The 23,476-nt window shown below is 35.0% G+C and overlaps 1 protein-coding gene across 6 annotated transcripts in view; it reads left to right on the top strand.

The window, feature by feature from the left end:
• The window catches only part of LOC142328487 (cytochrome P450 4C1-like), a 93,691-nt gene that overhangs the window by 8,804 nt on the left and 61,411 nt on the right, over nucleotides 1-23,476 (top strand). The gene's annotated exons all lie outside the window — the stretch shown is intronic.

The raw sequence follows: 23,476 nt of genomic DNA, 5'->3' as shown, positions 1-23,476 counted from the left end.
TTTCTATTTGTGTGAATTTTTGTTTTTGCAGAAGTACAAGGGGAAAAGTTTGTTTTTGTAAATTTTGAAGGACATTACCATTTTTTAGCCACCAGAATATTGGTATAATTTTTAACTAAATTGATTTTTACTTCATAAAAATTACAATTTTTGTCTATTTTCTTAATAATTTTCATATTGCCTAAAAAAGATGTTTAAACAATAGATTTTTCTTTTTAAAAATACATATGCTAATCCATATATATTCTTCATGTGTATTCGCTTCAATATGTTAAAATTTAAATCACGTTGGGAGTGGTGGCAGTTCAACAGATAAGGCTCTTAAAGGGATTTCTTTATCTTTTTAAGAAGGCGACATTATCAGTAATTCTACTAGTCAATTAATTAGCTTCAAAAAGATGTGAAGAATCACAATTTCATCTTTGAAAAGCGATTATTCGCTTTCAAAAGATTATAAATAGTTCTTTCATCATAAATATTTATTTGAAATAAATCAAGGGTTTTTTAAGGAAAAAAACCCTTGAATTAAATTTTTTTTTTTAATCTTGGATTGTTAATCTTTTCTGCTACTGACGAAGTGTAAAAATAGATGACACCTCGTAGGTGACAAACGTGAAGAATGAGGCTATTTGCGGTGTACGTTATCTGTTGAATCAGTATTATATATATTTTTATAAATTACTTTTTAATGTTATTTTGGCCTTAACCTCTTGCATTGGCTATCTGCTACTTAATCTGCTATTCAATCTTGATGAAAATATTTTGCTCAAGACAGTCGTTTTTGTGATGGCTGTCTGTACTGATTTATATTTAGATTGATGAGGATGTATTTTTATTTGGTTTAAAATGTGTGATAAACATTGTACATTATTTATTATTAAATTAATTAATATACAACTTGTAAAGATTCAAGTATAACCACGAATTAGAATAGATTGTAATTTTTCTAATTATTTTTTTTATCGCTCAATTGGTATATGAACTGAAACATTTTTTTATTCCTTTTGTTTTGCGCTTGTCAGTTAACTGCTACATGTGTTTTGATTAATCGTTGCCATCGTTGCTTTTATTTAATTATTCATTAATTTTTGTGACTGTGTGGATTAAAGGTTAGCTCTGGTGATGAAAGATGAATTTTTTAGTATATGAAGAATGCCAAGCCTGACGGATTCGAAGTCAAAGACTTAGGTCTACAACTAAATTCATATTCTTGGATTTCTTATCATACTCACTGATAAGATTTGCCCCAAACGTATCTCTTTTGACTTCATCTTAAAATCTTTTCATTTCGTACTTAGATATCGTACTGTTCAAAATTGCGTTTAACTAACTTTCAAAATTCTCTGTTATTTATTTTATATTTAGCTTTTCTCTCCTATCATTTATATTTCTCTAAATTACTCTTTTTTTTTAATAACCACTTTCATTTTTCTGGCAGTGTGAACAGATAAAATTTCTGGTACCGGACGGCAGAAAATCCTCGTAAGCTTCACGTGAAGTCATTTCATTGAGAACTTGTAACAGTTTGATGCGCGGGGGCTAAATTCGGAGTGATAGGTCCATATTTTTATGGAGAGAACGATCGAGCAGTTTCAATTACTTCAGTTCGTTATACGGAAATAATTAATTTCCTTGGATCAAAGTAACGTCGTCGTGAGCAAACGTACGGTATCAACAGAATGGGGTTATTGCTCGCATACCAAGATGGTCAATGAATGTGCTACGACAGGTGTTTCCAGGACGTGTCATTTCAAGAAATGGTGAACTTAAATGGCCTGCTCGCTATCCAGATGTATTGGCGTGCGATTATTTTCTATGGGGATATTTGAAGTCGAAAGTGTATGTCGGAAAGCCTCAAACAATTGAAGAATTGAAATTAGCTATTCGCAGTGAATTAGCGGCAGTACCGAACGAAATGATAGTGAAGGTAATGGAAAACTTACATTTTCTCATGGTTATTTTTGGGGATAGTTTGTTTAAAAAATAAAATATCCTAAGATAGCTTAATAGTTTTTGCTTTACTAGCGCAGTATGATTCTTCGAGGTTAGACCACTATCTAACACAATGCCTAAGTATTTACAAATATCACGTTGTTCGATCTCACTACATTCTAAACAATCGGATTTATTTATCACACATTTTTACATTTATATTTTATTGTAAGTAGCAATTTTATTTTCCCCCTTAAGCAGAAGTTGATATACAAAGTTTTTTCAACGCTCAAGATCATATAATGATTTGAAAACCATAACCGCAGTGCGTCCAAATCTGATTGCATGTCCTCAGCCACTTCTATCCAGGAGTTGCGGACATAACACAAGGCAGTATCATCTACAAACGCATATACATTACCTTTAAGCGGGGCCGAACAGACACCGTTTACATATTATGAAGTATGGCTCCCAATACGGATCCTTGTGGGACTCCTTCATATTGTATCCCAGCAAAATTAATTAAACACACTTTTATTCTCACGCACTGTTTCCTGTTCATCAGATAGCTCTCAAACCAATCAAATGAAACACCTCTAATACCACTCGTCCGCTGAATGCGTAGAAGGACATTGTGGTCTACACAATCAAAAGCTTTTGTTATGTCTAAAAATAGACCGCTCACAAATTTCTTATCATTTACGCCCTAAAATACTTGGGTAGCAAAATTTAAGAGCGCCTTTTCAGTATTGCTCCCAGTCATGAATCCATATTGGATTTTACTAAAAAAAAGAAGTTTTATTGAGGTACGATATTAATCTGTTCTTCATACATTTCTCATAGATTTTAGAGAAGATTGAGAGTAGGAATATTGGTCTATATTGAGTAACAGATTTTATCTCCTTTTTTAAAGACAGGTATTACTACTAATTTTTTTAAGGGTCCGGGAATTTCCCAGATTAGAGGCTTATATTTACAAGAAAGGTTAAGACATGTGATATATGATCTACCGCTAATTTAACAATTTTTGAGCTTATTCCATCAATACCAGAGGATTTATTGTTTTTGATAATATTTTCAATCTCAGCATTAAGGACAGGCTCAACTAACATTGATGAAGTTTCACATTTTATATTTGCTAGATCATTATAACCTTCATTTAATTGTTTATGTAAGTCACTTAACAACATTTATGAAATAATCGTTAAATGCGTTAGCTACTTGAAATGGTTCAGAGATATTTTTATTATTTCCATTATTTATTTCAATAACTTTATCTTTTCTTTTTTGACCAGTTAAGGAATTAATTACTGCCCACTCCTTTTTAGAATTTCCTTTACATTTGTCAAACATGTTATCATAGTATTTTTGTATAGCCGATGTAATCTTAATTTTAAGTTTATTCCTATATGTTTTATAATGTTTAATTAAATGTAAGTTATTAGGGTGCGCTATCATTTCACACAGTTTATCTGTTATCCATGGTTTTAATTTTTTGAATTGCTTACCCTGTATGACTAATTGTGTTTTTATAATTTTAGTAAATTTTTTAATGAAAATATCAAAAGCTGCTGACGCATTGTTATGCGTATAAACGTCCCGCCAGTCTACTTTAGCGATAAGGGAAGTGAATTTATGATAATCAATTTTAGTAGCATTCATATTATTCTCATTTTTAATAGTATTGGAATGCGTCACATTAGAGATATGCGATATCCCGACACCTATAAGACTATGATCTGTTATCTGCAAATGACTCAGTTGAAACTATTTCATAATTATTTTTATTTTCTATTCTTGACAATAAGTGATCAATGCATGTTCCACTTGCAAGTCGTGTGGGTTCATTGACTAATGATTCAAAACCATGGCAGTTATAAATAGTTTTATACTCATCTATTAAGTGGGATTCGGAAAGTAGCTTTAAGTTCAAGTCACCATTACTATGCAGTTATTAGAATTAATTTTAGACAGCACATCATTAAATTCATTTAAGAAGAGCCTCCGATCCTTACTATGTAACCTATATAGCGCAAGTATTGTATATTCAATACCATTGTGCACTAGGTCAATAAGAATGGCATCAGATGCAGAGATAAAGAAACCCTTCGGTAGTTCAATTTGGAATTGATATAAACAATTATTCCACCTCATCTATAACCTTCATTACAATTAGCTATTATATCATAATTTTTTTATTTCGTATAAAGATACTTCATTTGACATTATCCAAATTTCCGATAAAACAATTAAATCTGGTATGTTTTTAAATTTAGATAAATTAACTAATAATTCATCAAAGTTCTCTCGCAGACTACTAATGTTTTGGTGCAGAATTTTAAATTTACAGTTCATTAATTTATTAAAATTGGTAGAGATCATTAGAAATAATAATAATTTGTTTTAACATAAATAAGTGTGCTTACGTTAATTTGTTTAAGTCCTCTTCATTCCTGATATGCGCAACTTTGTCTTTTTCATTCTTCCGCATAAGTATTTTCCCATCTCGTAGCCAGATGTACTTGTAACCTTAAGACTTTTTTGCCTGCCGAGCGAGCGCATTTAGCCGTCTCCTTGGTGGATAGAGCGACTCATTTATGTACACCGGAGTATCAGTTGTAAATCCCATGTTTAACGCAGTGATAAATTTTTTATCTCGTTTCTTGTTCATGAAATTTTCCTTATCCCGCCTTCTGACGAACTTGACAATGATTCCGTCGGACGTATTATTTTTCCCTGGCAATGTGTGACAAGAATCGATCATCTCATCCGTAATTTGGAAACCAATTACGTCTCCCACTTTTTTAATTGTATCAACAACATCTTCATCATCTTTTTTGGGGATACCGTGAATTTCTATCATAATTTTACGACTATATTGCTCCGCATCCTCAAGTCTGAACTCAAGCTATTTAACTTGTTGACGGAGATTATGGTTTTCAGCTGTCAAATTCTCAGTTTTTTGAACATACTCTTCTAATTTTAGTGTCTGGTCAGCAATGATTTTTGAGTTATCATCAATCATTTTGTGTAAGAGGTTTGACGATTCATTCATATCACTTATCATACGTTTCTGGGCTCTCTTTAATTCATTTATAGCGGACATCACGTCATCAAGTGTAAAGTTGTTTCCTTGTACAGCAGTTTCTAGTTGAAGATCTTTTCTTTTGTTTAAGGCGCAATGTTCACATCTCCAAATTTCATTATTAAATGTTAACAATTCAATGTCATCTTTGCTCATATTTTTATAGCTTGCATGAAATAATGTCTTACAGTCAGTGCAAGCTATTTTACTATGTTTAGTGGTTATATTTTTATTACAAACTCCACATTTAGGCATGATATTGGCGTAAACAGTAATGTATGAAGAATAATAAACCGATAATAAATTTTGAATAATAGACGGCGTATTATTAGGGATATGTGTTGGGTAAAGTTAACAAAAAACACAGCTCGTATTTGCCAAAAGAAATTGGACTTTAATGAGAAAGAACAAATGAACTTATGTTAAAAATCATAACCTTAAAACTAAAAAGAAAATTATGAAAATAACATAATTTGATGATACATGAGAATATCAACTGAAATCAGCATCTGAACAATGATGTTAAATGAAAAAAAATACATGAATATACACTTTTAAATACAGATTTTGATAATATACATTTTTGACAAAGCCTGAAAAACAAGAGAACATGAAACTCCTTAATTTTAATTGTAAATTTAGAAAAACATAATATCAATAGAAAAATGTAACTGGCAAACAGTTGTACTACTGACATATACTATAATGTGACAAATAGCAATGAACGGATGTCATTAACTTAGATAAACGAATTACAATAAATCTTAATTAGCACTGGCCTTTTCTGAATTAAGAACATCAACAAACTTAACGTTAAATAATTAATACATGTAATTCTAGTTTAGTGTAGAAAAAGGCCACAATGATATTCTAGTACAAAAAGAGTTAATAACAATAATCAAATTGTGATAAGTAAACATAAAAATAAAGAGTTAATTACAATATAATCGCATTGAAATTAATTAACTACAGAATTGAAATTAATAAAGTACGTGAAATAGGTTGCAGCTGAACAATGACAACCTTATGTAAGTAACCTGTCGTGACTGTATTTAAGTGAAATTGAAACATGAAAGGCATAGGTATGATGAACTGAATGTTCCACAAATTTTAATGATAACATAACGGTTTAACGTATTAAGTAATGAAAAACTGAACTTGCCTGTAGCACACAAATATTTGTAAGAGAGGAACTCATGAATGAAGGTAAAACGAATACATACAGTAAATTCCTGGGCGTAGTCCGCCGTGGTGTATCAGGAATACAGTGGTGAGAATGTGGCTTCGAGGTTAAGCAAGACTGGGCATCTGAAATGTGTAGTAACGAGTTTGAAGAAATTCTGCTTCGCTGAAATTGTAATAAGAAGCTGGAGAAAATTCGGCGTCGACAGAATTGACAGCTTGTAATGATTGAAGCACTTTCCACAGAGAAGTAATGTAGAATTTGAAGAATAACTTAACGAAGAAACGAGGCTGGACGAACATAGAAACTGTGAAATCACGAAAAACTGACGAGTAGAATTAGAAAATATTTTAACAGAGAAATACCAGGACCAGGATCCGCAGAACGTGAAAGTCCGAACTAGAAAGAAAAAGCTGGCGTGGTGAGAAGTAGGGGAAGCGAACAAAGCAATGGAGAGAAGAGTGTGTGTGTGTGTGTGTGTGTTGACAACAAGAGTAGTGTCTTAGTGTTAGTATGAGAACGATTAGAGAAACGGTGTGGAATTCGGTAACGAAGACATAACAAAAATAATTTAAGCGAGCAGTCCACTAAAGAATTACGTAAGACTGATAAAAATAATTTCTGAATACGCAAGTTGAAGAAATGACATCAGGGCAGACAAAGAGAAATAGACTTCTAGGAACTATGACAACATTGAAATTGGTTGAGAATAAAAAAACACTAAGCCTAATATATACATTAAGACTAAACAGCAATGAAATAATGCGTGATATAAATAAGCTAACACCAATACGATGATGCAATAGTCAGACAAGCTGGAGCCTGAGAGAAATTGATATCGAAAATAAATCCAAATAACCTATTTATAAATACACGTAGATAAGCCTTACAAAAAAGAAAAAATAAATTACCATGCCTGTAAACTACAAGACTCGACCATAACCTTGAATTCATTGGAATAAAAATGACTTTATGCCAACGGCGTAATTTATTATTAAACAATATTTATTGTATGATATGTATTCACGTCGAACGTAAAGTTAAGTTTCCCTAAAAATACTGTTCAATTTCATTATACAATTACCGTCAATCACTACCGCGAAAATAAGACTCCGCATTTCACCACTTATCAAACACCAACACGCTAATCGCTTTCTATGTTTACCCTTGAACTCTGAATCAAAACTATGATTTTCTTATGCATTAACTGCATTTTCTTATGCTTTTTGTGAAGTTTTTTTATTTTATTTTAGACTGTTTTTAAATTGAATGGTTCCCATATTGAAATAATTTTAGAAGAAATAATGTTTCTTGATTATTGTAGATTTAAAATAAATAAATATATTTCCACAAGGAATCCATGAAATCTTGTTGGTAGATTTTCAATTAGTTGTCAGCTTATAAAAGATACTGGAAAAAATAACACGTATAAATCTAGTTTTGTAATTTCCTAGTTTTTGTTGTTCATTAGTTGCTTACCTAGAGATAGTTGCAGTTGCAAGTAGTATAAACTAAACATATCTTATTAAAAACCCTTAAATTTTTTTTTTAATATTTGATACAACGCATCTAATAGCTGTTGCAACAAGTACTCATTATATTTTAGTACAACTGAATTATCAGTCAGCGTTTCTCGTGTTATCATAAATTTACACACACGCGCGCGCAGGCACACTTCCACACACATACACACATGAAGTTTATATCCCAGGTAATTTCCCTGGAAGTTAATTTGTAGGCTATTATTATGTAAGCAAAAGGAGGAGGATTGAATTGCATGGATGAGGCAAAGTATTGCATGACTTTATCGGTTATTAATAATAAAAATTAAAAGAATTAGAACAAAATAAAAATAACAGAATATATATTTTTTGAAGTTGGGGAATAAATTAAAGAAACGTTTTCCTAAAAATATTCATATGCAAATTAAGCTTAACAAATTTGCATAATTAGAATTTTCTCTAAATTTAATACTCCCTCCAATAAAGGTTAAAACAAAATGCAACAATTTTCAAAAACGTTTTTCTGTGCTTAAAGTCCTAAGTTAATCATTTTGGAAAATCATAGACATTTCTTGATAACTCTATATATGAATATAACCTTTCAAAACATTTTTGAAAAATATTCAACCCGAAGAGAGATACATATATTTCAATTTTAAGAGGTGGGTGGTGGATTTTTTGAAAAAAAAAACTTTTTTGGATTATTTATAAATGTATTTTAGGTAACAAATCTGCTTTAATAAACTTTTCTCTAAAATGCCTTTCAAGAAATCCGAAATTGGTTTTCTCGCGATATCATCTTCCCCCTTAACCTATTTCGAAAAAAGTAACATGATAAATGTTCCATATACAATGTATAGAAATATTTGAAGAAAATCGGTTTCTGAAGAAACATGATTTGAAGAAAAGGCCAAAAGCAGTGATAACACATACATACTCAATACATAAATATATATGTTTTTATGTCTAGATGACTAGTGGCCCCTAAAATGTAAAGATTTGAAAAAAAATCCGATTCTGCATTTTTGGCACGATCACTATAGATTCCCCTTTATTATAAGATTCAAAGTAAAGATTCCCCTTTATTCGCCGGCAAAGTAATATAGAATAAGAGTAATATGTAATTATATTTATTACTTATATTGATTCTGGTTCATTTCATAAAATGTAATTCTTGTAACGCCAAATATGGTATGCATATGAATATGGCATTGAATATGGTATGCATTAATTAATTTCCCATGAAATATTTTGTCGAAAATGGTTCTGAAGCAAGTAAACAGAAAACGTTAAAGTAACATACAGACAAAACTCTTTTATTACTATTTTAATTATTGTTCCGTGAATCTTTTTTGTCTGTATCCTCACGAATAAATCACAAACAAACGTTTTTTCATGCGTCAGGTTGCGGTCAATGGTAGATTGCAATCAAGATTTCATGGAAAATCCAAGGTGTAGGATTTGTTATGATTAATTCATGCATTCTATTCGGTTAGTAAGGATATATTGGCACAAATGAGAATAATATTAATTTTTCAGTTTTACATGAAATTTAAAAATGTCGTGAGAAAAAGAGTATTTTGAGCATTGTAAAGTAGTATTACTTTTGAATTTTGACCTGTAGAATTATATTAACTTTGCCAAAAAAAAAAAATTAAGGTAGGCTGTTGACTGAAAGATTGATGGTTTCGTGAAGTAAACTTCATTATACTACAAATATTCAAAAAAGTGACGTAACCTTATGGGAAAACGAGTAAGTTACAATAATTGTTGAAAGTGGTCTCCATTATGCGATTCACATAATTGAATACGTCGTTGCACGCTCTTAAACACATATTGTAACGTTTGTTGAGGAATTGCAGCGACACTTCGTTCAATTTCACTCTGAAATTGGGCGTTAGTGTGAGGATAAATTTTGTAAGCAGAGTCCTCAAGGTATCCTCACAAGAAAAAGTTAGGAGAGGATAAATTAGGAGACTGAGAGGACCACAATCCCTTCGAAATTACTTGTTCATGAAAACACTGATATAAGAAAATCGTAGTGTTGTTGGCTGTATGATCCGTATCATTGTCCTCCTGAAACCGCGTGTACTCTAGCCGGTGTGCAGGTGTAGTGTTTACAAATTGTTGCACCACCTGTATTTAGCGCTCTCTGTTCACTGTGCCATGAGTCAATGTCATGAAGATTCACCTACGTGACATTGCGCACCAAGCATCCACTTTTTGTCCGCTTAGAGGAGACTCGTGTAAGTGGATTTTTCGTACACTAAATACGTGAATTCTGTGCTTTCACGTATCAATCTATGTGGAACCATGTCTCGTCAGTTCGAAACCAATCATCGAGTTCTTTCCTATCTGGTGTTACAGATTATATGAATCGCTGAAAGAAAGCTACACCGTTTTCCAGTGTCTGTCGGTAACGACTCGTGAACGAAACGTATTCTGTACGGATGCATTTTAAACATTTGCGCGATGCCGTGTGGGCACTGCCAATGGAGAGAACAGACTGGCTAGGTAGGCGTCGCACAGACTTCTTGGGACTAACAGAATATGCAGTTTGCATGTCGATCAGCTTTTCTGTTGTTAGCACTTTCGATCGACCACTTTTGATTGCACATGCCACATTCCCTGTTTCTTGGAAATTGTTGTACAGCAGCTTAATGGAGGACTTGTTTGTTGCATCACACTATACTTTTCTGTGAATGTATTCTGGACCTGGACATAAATGGCACATCTAATATGTTGGGAGACAATGAATATTCTCTGTTGCATTGTGTAACTCATTTTTCCTTAATTAAACCTGCAACAAAAGAAGGTAACATTCTTCCGTAAGGTTGCAGCACTTTTTGAACACTCGGTATACAGGCTGATTACAAATAATTCATCGGATTTTAAAAATCAGTATTATAAAAAAGTAGTACTCATAAAATACATGAAAATAAACAGAAACGTCCAATTTTCAGTCATACCTTTATAAATGTTCGATATGGCTTCTATTCGACCAATTCAGCCCACACACAAGTTAACATATCCCTATTCATGATTATAAATGCAGCTGTCATACGTTTCTGTAGCTCAACCAAAGTTATTGGGTGTGGTGGCACGTAAACACAGTCTTTAACATACCTTCAAAGGAAAAAATCATAAACCGTGAAATCAGGAGATCTAGGAGGTCATTTTAAGAGCGCTAAGTCATCATCAGCACATCACCCGATCCAGCGGCGCAGGAGTTCTTCGTTCAGGAAGCCTCGTACTTCAGAATGACAGTGAAGCGGAGCCCAATCTTGTTGGAGTAAAAAGTTATTGGAATCGTCTTTCAACTGAGAAAACAACCACAACTCCGTCATATCGAGGTATAAAATACCCGTCACTGTATTCTCCAAGAAGAAAAACGGTCCGGACATCTTTGTTTTTTGAAATTGTGCCAAAAACATTAAGTTTTGGGGAATTGCGTTCTCGTTCTACAGAATTAGATTGTTCAGTCCCTCATTCCTGACGTTATGTCGATTCACCTTTCCATTCAAGTGAAATGTCGCCTCGTCACTAAACACCAGACGGTTAGCAAAATTGTCATCCTCCATAGATTGTTATTACAAGATTTGTATCGTTTTTTGAGGTCATTTGATTGTAAATTTTGTAATAACTTTATACGGTACGGTTTCAGTCAGACTCTTCCAGACGGTTGGCTGCGAAATATCGAGTTCACCACTAGCGCATCGAGTTGACTTCTTTGAGCTACGAACGAAACTCGCCCTGACTCTCTCCACTGTTTCTTGGGCGTTCGCTGCTTTTACCTTTGCGGAAATAACCAGTGCCTTTAAACTGTCGATACCATCTTAGAATGCTTTGGTAGCCTTTAGTAGCACCTTAGAGTGCTTTGCCTTAGTAGCTTAATCACTTCTGCTGCTGGATTCTGGTAATGCCTGCAATTTGTAGTGTAATGTTAAAAACTAACTGCAATATTTCACTTAGATTTCCTGTTTACTTCACGTCAGGTTTTAAAAAATCTTCCCGTTAAATATTTAAGAATATTTCTAAATAATTATCTGTTAAACTTCAATTTCTAAAAACTTTCGTATTGTTACTTTTTTCGATTGTGCACGCCCCTTCAAATTTTCGTTAGTTTTATCATTTCAATATACCGAATACTACTTTAATAAATACTACTTTACTGTACCGCAGAGTAATTAAAATGTAGAATATACTCATCTACACAACGATTGTAGCCGACACTTCAGATCTTAAAATCAAGAACTCGAAACAAGTGAAACACTTATAAATTATTACATTTCTTTTTATTTATTCCTTGAGGTGAAGAATAAGAAGTTATGTTCACGCCGGTGATTCGAGATTTTCACGACGGCTGCGTTGTAATTCTGGTATAATAATATTATTATTATTTAACTTTACAATCTGTTCAGAATTAAAATTGAACATTAAGTTTTAAGCTAAATTTGGAATAAGCATTAAGAAGCTACAGATCCAGTGGTTAGTAGCTTAAAAGTTAACGAAAAGAACAAAATTGAAGTTGACGTCCCTGTTTATAAAGTCACTTAATTATATCGATATATCAAAAGAAGAATATTGTTTCTCATTAATCTTGAAAAATCGCTTATAGTGTTATCTAATAGATTGACTGCCATGTAATTTTGATGCCGATCCAGACGATTTTGATATCGCTGACTGATCAGAGAGATTTCTTGCTTAACGGTTCGTAATTTAAAATCATTATATATGAGTTTATTGCTTGTATACCAAGGTATGTTTTAATATTTTTCTCAGCATTTTTGTCTGATATCGTTCAAGTATGTCAATATTGGAATTGCTTGCTGTACCCCACAATTCAAACCCATAAGTCCAAATTGGTTTCAAGATGAATTTATAAATCAATTTATTTTCTACTGAGAAACGAGATCTGTGTCCTATTAACCAGTACATGTTTTAAACTTTAAGTCTAACTGTATTCATTAAGATTTTATATGTTTTGCCCAAGTAAGGCGCCGGTTAAGATGAAAACTAAATATTTGCATTCTTGAGAACTTGGGATTGGAATATTAAATATAGAAACAGTTGAACAGTTTTCCTTTCGAACTGTGAATGTGACGTACTTCGACTTTGTCTCATTTATCTTTCTTTTCCAACTTGTAAGCCAGGATGAGAAGAATGAGATAAACTTGAATGTAAGGAGATTCAGTAGCTGGATTTTCATGGACAGCAAGGATTTCAGTATCGTCAGCAAATGTTGCAACGGTTGTGCCTGCCGTAATTGGCAAGTCGGTAGTAAACAGAATATTTAATATGGGTAAGATTTTAACATTACATAGAAAATATGCGGTAACACCTTTTTTAATTTATAGAGCAATCCTACGTGCCAAACTTTGTCAAAAGCTTGACTGACATCGAGGAAACCCGCTGAACAGTATTTTTTGTTATCTAGAGCATCATTTATAATATTAACAACTCTGTTTGCTTGCTCCACAGTAGTATGTTTCTCCCTAAACCCAAATTGTGATTTGAAATTTGATAGTTTACAAACTGCTTCATTCTTTTTAAAAAGAACTGTTCAAACACTTTAGAGAGTAGTAGAAGCAGGGTGATAGGCCTGCAGTATTTAATATCTGGTGGTTCTTTACCCGGCTTCTGTATAACGATTATTTTATAAATTTTTCACGAACCAGGTAAATAACCAATTCGAATAATAGCATGAAAAATTAGAATGACTAAACTTATCGCTTGTCGAAGTAATGGTTGAAGAACCTGACCGGTGATTAAATCATATTCCGGTGTTTTAGTTGGATGTACTTCGTTGTTAATCACTGAGGAAACCTCTTGGACTGTAAAGCGTTTAATTGGTAAGGACATTTGAAAAGGAGAAACCAAATATTCCGAAATTTCCTAATTTCATCTGGATCTGCTTCAATATTATTGGGCTGGAAGACGTCGTAAAAGTGCTTATCAAATAAGTTCGCTTTCTCTTGAAAACGTCTCGCCCATGTTCTGTTATTTTTATGGAGAGGAATAGACAGCTAGGGTCTCTTGAACGACTTGGTAGCTTTCCATAAAGTACGAGGTGTGGCTATTAAATAACGAGACTAATGCTGCTACAGAAGAGCTGCGCATGCGCCAGTTCACGCTACACAGCTGTCGTTCGACCGACAGCTGTAGACATATTAGTTTTTTTTTTAACTTATCACTATTGAAACTTATCTTTTATTAAAAAAAAATTATGGTAATGAATGTTTATCACGTGTGCGGGTTTTTGAGTGGTTTAAGCGTTTCCAAGATGGCCGAGAAGATGTTGAATATGATGTTCGCCCTTCCACGTCAAAAACTGATAAAAATATTGATAAAATTGATAATCTGATCCGATCTGACTGTCGGTTAACTGTTGTTGTCTTTATTCAAGGTTCTTCCACAATTCCGTGAAAAAATAAGAAAAAAACGACCCGAATTGTGGAAGAACAAGTCATAAGTTCTTTTATCAGGACAACGCAGTGGTTTACACTGAATTGACTGTCAAGACGTTTCAGTGTGAGCCAAGTTTAACATTTCACTGTTAGACCATCCGCCTTATTCGCCTGACCTGGCACCATGTGTCTCATCTATTCCCCAAGGTCAAATCTGTATTAAAAGGAATACGATTTCAGACAGACTGTTGAAGCTGTGAAAGAAAAAGCGGTACGCGCCATGAAAGAGCTCACAGAAAAGTGAAAGTCAATCAACGTAACGCACTCAATACCCGTGTACGAGATAATAAAAACTGCCGTGTCATGTTAAGTTTTCAAGATATTTCTTAACGACCGCTATTTTTGAATCTTCTGTTGACGTAGGTAGCATGCATACATGGTAGTAATTTCTCGCTAACTTCAAAGATGTCCTGAGCGAAAAAAATTGCTTGTCCTTTGAAGCCATACCGTCAATATAAAATATAAAATTTGATAATCTTGACAAATGGTATTACGCGTGAGAGTAACAGTTGTTCTGATTGCGAGAGTTTTTGAATCGCATTTGGTATTGGTTCTGGTTGAAGATAATTCCAATAAACCTTAGGTGGCGCTGTCGTTTTTCGGCTTGATTTATGAGTTTTACAGCGATGAAAAAGTAGTAATCGATTTTTTTTTGTTTTAATTCGTTTGGCAGTTATGATGGTTTTGTTGCTGCCAATCGAAATGTTTAAATCTGGTTCAGATAGCACCGTTTTGTACAAATTTCACAGATTCTATCACAAAACGCTGATTGCATTCAAGTCATGACGTTCTTGACTCCTATGCTTTAAACTAATTTCATGTCCTTTAGCGTCTTTAATACTCTACATTGTAAATAGTGTTGACTTTACAAGCGAGCTTCGCGGTCTTGGGGTGTCTGTTGTACGATATTGCTTTTCGCACTGTCGTCGAAGAGCCAATCAAACTTCCGCTGTTTTGGTACCTCTCGATTGTGCTTTATATTGTTTATAAATATCCACTCTTGCCCGCTTGGCTTCTTTATCTTTATTTTCTTTCTTTTCTTGGTATTTTTGACGCGCCTTCTCTAACCGTCTCTTTGACTTAGTCGCTTTTTCTTCATCGTTGTAGAATTTTGTTTGTTTCCTTTTCTACATGCTTGCCGGTATTCGGTACTTCTTCTTTTAAAATAATTTCTGAGGAATTATATTATTCCGTTTTTTATTTCCTCCACAGAACTGAATATTTTGAAATTATATTTGAACAAATTAAAATCTTAGTAAAGGATTAATCTTACCACAACTTTTTTTTAATTGTATAAGTATTTAAACGGACAAGTAAGTTTTTACTTTTAGTTGTTTTAACTATTTAGCGAACAAAAAAAAAATTTATATGCAGTTTTATTCTGTATTATAATCTGGAAAATTAGTTTCCATTATTATAAAATGATTATTTATAACTAAATCGGATGATTAACGTACATAAATTTTAGGAAGTAAATGTACACTAGTTATATTAAAATCTGCTTCAACAGCCACCGTACTGAATCAGCAGTTAAAATCAATCGGATCGATAGCTACATCTTATCGATTCAGCTCCCTTCTTCAAGATGTTCCCCTCGTATATCCGACAACTTATATATATGTAGACGGTTTTTTATATAAAATATAGAAATATGTGAAATTGACAATGGAATATTTCACCCAACTTAACGTCGCTGTGTAAAATTTCACCATTGTATGACGTCGGGAAATGAGTTTATGGTTAAAAGATTTTAGGACACGGTTTAACCATTGTAAGTTTAAAGAAAATCATGTAATAAGAAAAGTTATTTTTTTCCTCAAGAGTGCATTCGTCATACCTATTCTGCCTATCGTAATTAATTTTAAAAAAATTGTGTGAAAAATTAATATTATTAGTATATAAAATGGTTTTCCGTGAAAACTACATTTACATACTCTCATTCCCTATCAGATGCTATTTTATTTGATTTATTTTTTTATAAATAATGTAAAATATAACTGACGCTAAACGAATTGTTTTCTCATAGTAGTTTCAGTGTGGTAAGTGAACCGGAATAAAAAAATATACATGTTTATTATATGACTATTTTTATAACTATAAAAGTTGTCATCATTCATTGGGACTGCATTAACAAAAAACACTAGATTCTTTTGATTTATTAAAAATTAATACTCCAGTCACTTTTATATACAAAACCATTTATAGCAGCAAGTTTTCAAAAGTTATATGAGATTTGTATTTATCAGTTCAACAAGCAAATCTGATTAAAAGATTTTTTTTTAATTTAAAAGTATTCCTGAACTCTTTAAGCACTAAAAATCAGAAGTAAGTGTATTCATTAAGAGTACTCTTCCTTTTTTCCTGGGATCGCCGAGTTTTTTAGAAAAATAATCAGAAACATCTGTTATCTTTCTTCACGTTTTTCGAAAAAAATTTCTGTAATGAAATGAATCAAAAATTAATTGGGAGATTAAAATAATACCAGATTAGATTTTTTATAATTACGAAGCTAATTAAACTTTATACTTACCGAAAAGAGGTAACGCGAAATAACGATTATTAAAATAATTAATAAACTATTTATAGAAACAATAATAGTCATGATAATTGTGCCCAACATTAACATTAATTAGAATAGAATGAATACGATATTACGTTATTATACAATGTGGTTACGTCACAGCGAAAGATTTATCTATTTAATTATTAGTAGAACAGTAATAAAATAGTATTTTAATAATAATGATTAATGTTTAATGATGTGAAATCTCGGTAATGTGATCATGTATAATTTGAAAAAAAATTGACTTTATTTAGTAAATTAAATAGTATTAATTATAACTTTGTCAACCTACTCTCAAAAGTGCCTCATCATGTTAATTTATGTTTATAAGTATTGTTAACCGCAATTTGTTTTTGTCTTCAATCATTTGACTGGTTTGATGCAGTTCTCCAAGATTCCCTATCTAGTGCTAGTCGTTTCATTTCGGAATACCCCCTATATCCTACATCCCTAACAATTTGTTTTACATATTCCAGACGTTGCCTGCCTACACACTTTTTTCTTCTACCTGTCCTTCCAATATTAAAGCGACTATTCCAGGATGCCTTAATATGTGGTCTACAGATCTGTCTCTTCTTTTAACTATATTTTTCCAAATGCTTCTTTCTTCATCTATTTGCCGCAACATCTCTTCATTTGTCACTTGATCCACCCATCTGATTTTTAACATTCTCCTATAGCACCGCATTTCAAAAGCTTCTAATCTTTTCTTCTCAGATACTCCGATCGTCCAAGTTTCACTTCCATATAAAGCTACGCTCCAAATATATACTTTCAAAAAGGTTTTCCTGACGTTTAAATTAATTTTTGATGTAAACAAATTATATTTCTGACTGAAGGCTCGTTTCGCCTGTGCTATTCGGCCATTTTATATCGCTCCTGCTTCGTCCATCTTTAGTAATTCTACTTCCCAAACAACAAAATTCTTCTACCTCCATAATCTTTTCTCCTCCTATTTTCACATTCAGGGGTCCATCTTTGTTATTTCTAATACATTTCATTACTTTCGTTTTGTTCTTGTTTATTTTCATGCGGTAGTTCTTGCGTAGGACTTCGTCCATGCCGTTCATTGTTTCTTCAAAATCCTGTTTACTCTCAGCTAGAATTACTATATCATTCTCAAATCGTAGCGTCTTTATATCTTCACCTTGTACTGTTACTCCAAATCTAAATTGTTCTTTAACATCATTAATTGCTAGTTCTTTGTAAAGATTAAAAAGTAATGGGGATAAGGAACATCCTTGTCGGCTCCAAACCACAATTGTCGGCTCTAAACTTACCAGCGCTGAGGTACACAGTTATGAGAATGGAACCTTAAAAATTCAATAAGCTTATGAATTCTTATCTGATTAGATTACTAAATCAAGCTTATTTCTTGATACTTTTCGTAAAGGCCATTTTGGAATTGCTTTGCCAAATTTCCCACCATTCTAACTGTTGGAAAAATTAGAGAAATTTTCGTGATTGAGACGGGGTTTTGCAGTTTTTTTCCGTCTAGATAGCGCTATAATAGAGCCTATAGCTCTAGAAAGGAAAGTATTGTAATCGGTCCAATTTGGGCATATGCGGTTTTCACCAGATCTTGACGTTTGAACACCTAAGGAAACCAAAAAACCGGACGGGAATTTTCCGAATGTTAATGTTCGTGTGTGTGTTTGGTCTCTGAATCACCTTATATCCAGAACTACTGCACCGATTTTGACTAAACGTTTGTCAGATTACGTCTATATACATGATGTCGTTAAATTTTCAACTTAAAAGGTCAAGGGGGTGAGGCTGTAGGGCAAGATAATCCTCAGTATCAGGAGATTTCGCCTAATTGAGGTCATATTTTTCTTAGCCACACTTTTAATTAAAAAATAACATTATTTGCAAAAAAATATTTTTGCATAATCGGACCTCCACCCCAAAAATGCTATTATAGTCCTCTGCTATGTTGTGACGTCACAGTTGAGCGGTAGAATTAAATAAATTAATAATATTTAAAGTGTAAAAAAGTAATCCAGTATGGCTGGGTCTCGAACTCAATCGCCCGGTTGACTCGGTACCTGGTGTGTTAAGCCTCGCGGCTGCACAAGTCTGCCGACCGTACAAGTGAAATTTGTTCTATATAAGTTGTGAAGTTACATAAGTTTAGTTAGTGCGATTGTCGCCACACCCGCGCGAATTAAATACGGGATGCACGCACGCTTTAGTTTTTTTTTTGTCGATGTTGCGGAGAAATACCATTTACGTATCCCCCACGCAAGTGGGGGAGTATCAGATTCGCACGGGTTCGGTTAGATGTTGCTAAGTGCCTCTGTGTGCCCGCACCCTACCGAATAAAACTCCTACTTCACCGTTCCTCTCCACCCAGAGCCGGTTTTGCATTTAAGTATAGCACGACCCCGGGGTTGTCAGAGCAGGGAGACTTAGGAGTTCCACAGCTTCATCACCGCTACCCACCCGTGCAAGCATGGACAGATGACGACAACACTGAGGGTTGTCCGTCAAACCCCCCGCCACCAACATTTGACTTCTTAGTTCACTGGATTACTTCTCAGATTATTTTATCTTATAATTCACTAATTAACTGTGTATTTTAATTAACAAGCTAGATAACTAAAAGATTGACTACTCACCTTGAATTATACTCACTTATTACATATATTGCCAACTCTTATCTTGGAGCACTGGTATCTCGTGTCGTGAGCTCAGGGGTTACCGGAGTCTCCGAGTCGAGGATTGCATCTTAAATGCTTTTGCCGAGGTGGAAGGCGCCGACTGTAAATATGTTTTGGCAATTTTTCTTGACATCAGCATTTCCTTCCTTGTATTGGAGTTCTGTCCTCTATGAGTTGGAACGCGCAATGTTTCCGTAACCCTGCAGGCCGTAGTACGTGACTGCTTGTCTGATCGCACGGCTCTGTTTAAGGATGCGCACCTAGTTGCGGAAAACTCCGTCACCAAGGGAAGCCCGCAGGGCTCCTTCTCGGTCACTTGCTGTGGAATCTGGTATTCGACGGATTTTTGGGACTGACATTCCCGGAAGAGGTCATGGCCCAGGCTTTTGCCGATGACTGTCTCCTGTTAGTTCGTGGTAACTCACGACCGCAGCTAGAAGACCGAGCGCAGGCGGCTTTTTCAACCGCAGAGGGATGGATGGGCATTCAAAATTTAACGATTTCTGTCCCCAAGATGAAGTTTATGCTTCTCAAGGTTACAGACAAATTATCATACAGTCGTAACCTCCGTATTAAGTAAGTATAAAGGCTGCGTAATCAGTCAAGTTCGAGTTCATAAGTACCTAGGTGTTTTGTTTGATGAAAAGTTGCTGTTTATCAGCCACATTAGGCAAGTAGCGGCGGACGCCGTCTCTGTGATGCGCAAGCATAGGAGGATTGCTCGAAAGGATTACGGACCATCGGGCCGTCATTTGTACATGGTGTATCGAGGTGTCTTCAAAAGTATGATCTCTTACGCGGCGTCCGTTTGGGCACATAGGTTGGGAAGAAATCGAGCACTTATTCAAAATTTAAGGAGTGCCCAGTGCAGACCCTTAATTGTATGCACCGATGTTTTTAAAACAACCTCGTACGAGACTACCACTGTATTGGGAAAGGCTCTCCCAATCGATTTAATGGTGAAAGTTCGGGCGGCCATGTGGGAATTGCGAAGAGGCAGGGAGGCCGAGGTATTTGGGATGCGGTTTTGAGCCGGGCTGGTAATGGAGCGGAACGGTGATCTCAGTGCACCGATCCTAAATTATGAACAGTTGTCCATCTCCCACCTGCGGAGGAGGCTTTACAGCCTCGCGATGGAAGCATGGCAGTATGAGTGGCACGCAACGACTAAGGGAAAGTTCTTCTATAGATTTATACAGGATGTGAGGGGGATGGAATGTCTCTCCTTCATTTTTTAAGGTCAATATTGATTTAAATTTTTAATTTAAATCCACATATTGTTTCGGTTTCGCCTGGAAGCTGATGAGCTGTGCGTCTGCGGAGAGGTCCAGTGGAACGAACACATGATGTTCGACTACCCAGTTCTGTGTGGTGGGGGGACAGAACTCAAGCCACCCTGGAACTTAGAGGTCAAGGGGAAAATTGGCCACTCACAAGCGGAAAGTCAATGTGGGCAGAGCCGCATTGTCGGACCGTGTGGGAGTTCCTTGATGCGGTTGCTTCGTTCAACCGACATCAGTAGTTTACCTAATGGGAAAGATTCCTACCGCGCGCTGTAGGAAGCTAACCGAGAGATATGGCTGGCCACCAGCTAGTATGATGTACGACCCCAAAAATGGGATCACAATTTAGAGGTGGGGGTTCTGGAGGGTCAGGATCGGTGTAGATACCACAGATGTGGTATGATGTTATGTTCATGATGTTCGGAAGGATTCGGCGGGGTAAGGAAGATATGCAAGAAAAAAAAATGCCCCCTTATAATACAGCGTTTGACCCAATCGAAGAGCCAAAAAACGCGGAGCAATTCGACACACGTGCTACTTGTACGAGATCTCTTACTCAACCACGCGCGCTTTAGTTAGAATCATTGAATTTAATAAACGAAAAAAAATTATATTTAAATAAAATTATAAATATTTTAAATTAAGTTGTGTGTATAAGCTGTTTATCAAAAACAACCCACAGTTGTAGGACTTTCTCGTCACGCGGTTTTGTTTTGAAACCTGGCTGTGTTTTCAGTTTTTTTTTGTGATACGTTGGTCAAGTCAAAATAAATATTGTATTCTGATCATAACTTTATTTACCAACTTGTCTTTATACGTATGAAACACGTCAGGAATGTATATTTCAACTGTCCGTGGAATAGCGCAACTTGAAGGGGCACGCAACCAAAAAAAAATCATCTGTTAAGTATTATTAAAGTAAAAAAAAGTAATATTACATCTGTAATGTGTTTGGATTTAAACAGTGCCCGCATTCCTCCTCAGCCCAGGCCTTTTAAGAACGAGTTGGAAACCAGGAAGATAGGCGGCCATGCGGTCGATCACCGTGAATTTATTATACTGTAATACAACTTATATTTGTAAACCTAACACTCAAGGCTAATTACTTCAATTAAGATTGCATAAACCAGAGCGTAAGCACTCATGTTCACTTGAGAAGCGTGTGTATCAATACGCACGACTTAGAAGTGAATGAAATTTATTCTTCTTTCCATTTATTAAAACATCATCTATTTTTTTTTTTTTTTACAATTTAAACCTTGAATATTGGTTATCAAAATCGGTAATTTTGATCAGTAGAGCTAGTAGGGCATGAGTGAACTATTACTAGGTTCGGACACAAATAGTTGTCCATACAAAAATTTACAGGGCGTAAATTGTTTGTAGGATATATATACTTCCAAATTTTATTGGTTGTAATACCAGTTATTAATAAACGCTTTCTAATCTGAGATTTTGTTTTTAAATTTAGGTCTGTCTCGTGAATGTTAAAAATCCCGAGACCACACATCAATCTGCTGAACCATGAATTTTCTTGAAACATGCTCCTCAATTTTCCAGTTTTTAGATTATTATACTCCTAACAGCAATTACCACCAAATCTCTATACGGTCGCTTGTACTTTACAAGCAACCGTATGGAGATATGGTGATAATATGACGCATCCACTCCCATGAATCTGTCGGAGAGAAATATCAATCGATCGGTGATCGTCAGCGGTCTGTAGTAACTTTTAGTTTCATGTTTGCCGTCTTCAGAGATGTCTGTTATCCAAAACTGTTTCTTATAGGCGACGTAGAGTTTTCCGTTGACCAGCAGATAGTGGATTTTATCGCTGCTCTCTTCTTTTATCGCGCGTACCTCGGTGACGGCGGGGCTGGTGACAGGTGTAAATGGTGTTGTGCGAGCGGGCCTGGAGGTTGTTTCGCCGCTGCCATAAAGGGACTGCACGGCTAGTATGTGGTCTTCGCTCAGGTTTGCGCGTCCGTTCAGGTAGGAGTACATGAGTGCATTCTTATTCTTATACCTATGGCGTATCCGATCTCGTGCATCAACCTACTGAGTAGACTGGTATTTTCATTCTCCGCTTTACTTCGAGATCATAGCTCCAGTCTTCTTCGTCGTCTACGTGGATCACTATGGGCGTGTTGGCGGTGTTGGGAAAAAATGCATGACCCATGATACCCCCCGGTCCGTCGAGTTTGCTGCTCGAATACCGAACTCTTTCGTTTTTGGTGCAGGTATGGACTTGTCCGAAATGAGGATGTAATAGTCGAAGTAATCTTGGGTAAACTTTAACAGCGTGTGTCTTGCCTATTCCGCGAACGCCCCTCTTGCCACTTCCATCTTTTTAGGTGTTGCCAAGTGGTAGTGCCATTTCAGTTCTCGTTTTTTCCATGCGATTCTGGAGCCCACATACGGTGTTAGGTCTGCCACACCACACCTGGATGTGGTCATGAAAGCTTCGATCGTTGTTCAACTTTCCATTTACAGGAAGCTGGTAAAATTCTTGAAAACCTCACGTCATCTTCTATCGCTTTTTCGTTGGTCAGGCTCATGTTATCTCCTTTCAGAAACCCATAGTGTAACAGAAATTGATTGGCTTCGAATACGTCTTCAGCGGTGACAGTAATCAGCTCGTAGAAGGTTATGAACAGCATGATCATCACTTTGTTGTTTTCGTTTGTGGACTGTTTTTTTCAACTCAATCGCTTCATTTTAATATACCTTGGGATCTTATTTGTTAGTGGGAAGGGAAGGGGGTTTAAATCTAGAAATACACCACCTATTAAATGAAA

Source organism: Lycorma delicatula, chromosome 7 (assembly GCF_047948215.1).
Source record: "Lycorma delicatula isolate Av1 chromosome 7, ASM4794821v1, whole genome shotgun sequence".
Lineage (NCBI taxonomy): Eukaryota > Metazoa > Arthropoda > Insecta > Hemiptera > Fulgoridae > Lycorma > Lycorma delicatula.
The sequence above is the reverse complement of the archived record's forward strand: the minus strand, read 5'-3'. Positions and strand labels throughout refer to the sequence as shown.